Below are 4,584 nucleotides of genomic sequence, written 5' to 3'. Positions count from 1 at the left end.
CCCCCCCCCCCCCCTTCTACAAATTGTTTATTTTCTTGTAGACCCTCACGGGACCAACATGTTGAGCGATTTATCCTACTCTTTGAGCGGCCTTGAACATAGCATTGAGCGGACTTAGTCCATGCAGTGAGCGGACTTGTGCTCTTTAAGAAACTGTGGTGATCAATTTAGGTCCTTACCTTGAACGATTTAGGTAGTGTGAGGTGAGCGGTTTAGCTCATAGGTTGCGCAATATTAGGCAGTTTCTTTGAGCGGACAAGGAGCAAAGACTTTGAGCGTTTTAGTTCAAGTTTTGAGAGATTTGAGTTTATTTTGTTTGAGTTTTGCTTATTTTGCTAAACATTTTTTAACAGATTGTTTTTTCCAGAAATTGTGTGAATTTTGAATTCTTTTTGAGTGTTTGTGTAATACTTTTAGACTGTATTTCTTTGATCAATTTCTTAAACTGCATAGATTCTTTATTTGATCAATCTTATATTTCTTAATGGCAGCTTTTATTGAGAAGGAGAATAAGGAGTTGAAAGAGAGAATTTCAAAGCTGGAAAAGAGCATTGAGGATCATAAAGAAATTTTTTTTAATATGTTCGATAAAAACTTTGCTGATAAAGAATTTATCAAGGAGCTACAAAGTGAAAATAAAACCTTGAGAGAAAATTCTGAAAAGATTTTATCTGATAAGACTTGCGAATTTGAGAGAATCTTGAATAAAGTAAGGACAGAATGTGAAGAAGAATTGAAGATTTGGGTTGATGCGAATAAGAAGTTATTCAACAAACTTCAAGGTTTGCAAAAAGTGAAGAATTGTTCTGAGAAAGTTAATACAGAGACAGAGAACTTAACTGAAAATTTTCATAAGTTTGAGAGTGATCTAATTGACTTAAGGAAATTACTGAATGAAGAGAAAAAAAAGGTTATAGAAGTTGAGAATAGTATGAATGTTGAGAGGAAGAAATTTGAGAAAGAGAAAAAGAGGGTGATTGACCTAGAAAGAAAATTTGAAGCTGAACGTGTATCTTATGAGAATAATATAAACTCTCTCGAGCTGAACGCAAAGATGTTGTTAAAGCAAATCTTGGATTTTGAGCAGTTGATCATCTTGGAACGTGCCAAATGATAAAGAGAAGAAAGACATTACAGAAGAGTGTCAGAGCCAAATACATAAATTATCTGAAAGTATTGCTCTAAAGTAGAAGGCTTTAGATAAAGATATGAAGCAATTTGCTCTTGATAAGAGGAATACTATAAAGAAACATACAGTTATTGCTAAAGAGTTTGCTAATAAGAAAAAGTGGCTTGACATCGCTTCTGAGAATGAAAAGAGCAGCTCAGATGAAGAGAAAAGAGAGTTAATAAATCAGAAAAGGAAGTTTGAAATGCTTCAGAAGGAGTTAGAAGGTAAACTCCTGGATACTACAAGCAAATTGTCTGATCTGAAGATAGACCTTGAAACTGAGCTGAAGATGAGAACATAACTTAAAATTAAGTATCATTTAGTTACTGTGGAAAGAGACCAGCTTTTATAGAAAGTCAAAGACTTTTCTTGTGCACAAAGATCAACTGGTTCTCCTTCACAGTGTAAAACCAGCTTTTATGACTGTTCTAAGTCTAACAGTTATTCGAGCAGTCCTAAATCTACTGAATCTAAGAACTATTCTCGTTCTTCTAATCAGTACTATCAAGGATACGTCATCGGATCACCCAATTATTCTTCTATGATTAAAAGCATTTAGGTTAGTAAATCTGAATATATTTCATCATGTACTCCTGTTGCTACTAATAATCTTCCTTGTTTTGTGAGATCCAATTCTGACTTGATAAATCTTAGCAAAAAAAGGATCATGTGCTCCACATGCAAATCAACAAATTTTGTAAACAAGAAGACATCTAACAGATGGAGTACAGATAACAGATATCAAAAAGATTGGAAAGGTAAGAACATGTATGACCATAATAACTGGTATGGATCATATTTTATTTTTGATCATCCTGTTCAAAGTGCTAAAAAGAATATATCAAATAGAAATAGATGGTTTGCAAGTTACAACACACCCCAGCCCGATACTAACAAAATAGGACCCAAATTCATTTGGGTACAAAAATCTATTTAATCTGATTTTGCAGGTGTGTCAAGTTTGTGCTGATCAGAATATCATTTCTTTGATACACTAATACAGGGGGAGTTGTACACTGTCCAACAAAGGCTTMTGAACAATTCAGTTCAGAACCCGTCCTTTAACGAGTGTCGTTTCTAAACACCCAGTTTTAATGAATTTTTTGAAAGTTTCTGTCCATATTAGAAACTCATTAAATTTGTGGTTTTTGATCGAATATTTGATGAATTGTTTTTTGTTTTTTGTGTTTGTTCATACCCGGTCAATGAAGATTGTATGTATTTTGTATCCGGTTGTTGAATTTTTTGCTTGAGCGTATTTGTGTCTCTATCCAAAAGTTGAATGTTTGTTTATTGTCCGTATTGGTAAATATCCGGATGTTGAATAATTGTTGAAAGTTATCCGTATTATGTCATATCCCATTGAACGGGAGTTGTCTGTATCTGGTTGTTGAATATTCATTGTTATCCGGTGTATTGTGTTGATTTTCAATTGTTGTTATTTCATCCGGATTGGTAGTTGTCCAGATTGTCAAGTGTCCGATATCATTTTTATCATTTGTTTGTGATTCTTTGCCCGTGTTTTTGTTTTTCCGGATTGCTAAGTGTCCGAAAACTCTTTGTCCGGGGACTAGTATCTCTTGACCGATAATCTTTTTGGCTTTGATAAAACATCCAGAGATTCTATCCGGAGTCTCATATATCCGGATAAGAAATAGAATGTAGTGGACATTTTTGTGTGTGGTTTAATTGAAAAGTGATTGATTTTTTTTAATCAAAGTTTTGAACTTCAAAGATCTTTTTGTTTGTGAATTGTTTCAAATGGCTTTAAGTCTTGAGAAAGAAAATAAGAGTTTAAAAGAGAAAATTTTTGAGCTAGGAAAGAAATATAAATTGGAACAAGAAAAATATCTTAAAATGTTTTACGAGAATCATTCAAAAATTTCTTGGGCTAAAAGTTTATCAAAAGATTATGAAATGGTTGTTGAAGAAAATAAGTTCTTAAAAGAACAAATGGATGAATTCATATATAAAGGCTTTTCTTCTGATTTGCAGGAAAGGAATATAAACCAGATTAAAGAGAATGATGAATTAACAAAGAAAATTTATAAAGCTGAGATTGAACTGAGTGCTGAAAAAAATTACTTGAAAAAGAGAAAGATAAGCTGATAGATTTCTTCTTGTCTTCAAACCCTCTCTCTCTATCTGTAAAGCACACAGAAAACAAGCCTTCGTCTTCTTGATCAGCGATTATTGCATCTTTCAATCGATTCTCTCCAATCAATTTCAAGTTCTTGAAAGAGTCGTTGTTCTCTTGATATGGAGGGTGTTGAATCAAAAATAACTCCTGAAATTTCTACATGCCTTGCAGAAAATGTTGAAGGGTTCCAGAAGTGTGTTGAAGAAATTCTTAAGCTAATCGAATGGGATGCAGATTTCTTTGAAATTACTACCCAAATTTATGATCACAAGAATTCTAAATTGACAACACAAGTAACTGAGTTATCACGCATGTACACGGCATTGGCTGATCAAGATGGTCATTTGATTGGAGAATTCAGCAGGAACTGTCCATCTGGAATCGAAAAACAACATCTTGATGCATCTGATTCGAGCTCTCCTCAAGTTACTCAAATGTTTACTCCTGGCCAAATGAGTAACTCACATAAATTTAGGACACCTATCGGTTTTGATGTACTTTTGAGCTTTGGTGGCGCTGGTTCTTATATTTCTAGACGAGAAGGCTCAGAGTCTTCCTGTGTGTCCACAATCACTGATCAATTCTTCATATCATCATCACAATCATGGCAGATTCAGATTTAACAATAAGAACATCAAGAACAGTTGAGAGGAAAAGTCAAACAATACAATTCAGTCAAACCTCTTATTATGAATCTGAATATTACAATAAGYTTTCCTTCTACCTTCTAATTACAAAGACTAAACTATTTATATGGTCAACATTCTAAACAAAGTCAAAGTCAAACCTGCCTAAGAAAAGTCAAACACGCTGACTTTTACAATAAAGGCTATTTATAAACTTTCAAGACGAATACAATTAATACTGATTTCTCAGTCCTAACATTCTCCCTCTTTGTATTCAGACTTGAAAGAAAATTTTGCGCTTTGAGTCCATGTTTGAACTTTGAAACTTTATGCACAAAATGTCTTCTTCAAAAGAAATCTTCAACTTATAATCTTCAAACGATCAAATGTTGAGAAAGATCTTCTAGCACTCCCCCTCGAATGTAGAATCACTGTGATCTTCTCTTTTGACAATGTAGAACCAATTCAAAAATGATCTTCAGAAACACTGTACAAAATGTGATCTTCAAAGAATCTTCAGAAAACAAACTTCAGTAAACTTTTGTGAAAAATGATCTTCACATTCAACATCTCTCAGTCAATGTAGCACACATATAATCTTTCTGTAATAATCTTCAGTCGCACTTCTTCTTTTGAGTCTTTTGCCA

At 33.5% G+C, this 4,584-nt stretch overlaps 1 pseudogene; it reads left to right on the top strand.

Annotated features, from left to right (window-relative positions):
• The first annotated feature begins 3,430 nt into the window (after positions 1-3,430).
• LOC112519976 overlaps positions 3,431-4,584 on the top strand; it is a 20,376-nt pseudogene continuing 19,222 nt past the window's right edge.

This window comes from Cynara cardunculus, assembly GCF_001531365.2.
Source record: "Cynara cardunculus var. scolymus isolate 2C chromosome LG 10, CcrdV1, whole genome shotgun sequence".
NCBI classification, from domain to species: Eukaryota; Viridiplantae; Streptophyta; class Magnoliopsida; order Asterales; family Asteraceae; genus Cynara; species Cynara cardunculus.
The sequence above is the reverse complement of the archived record's forward strand: the minus strand, read 5'-3'. Positions and strand labels throughout refer to the sequence as shown.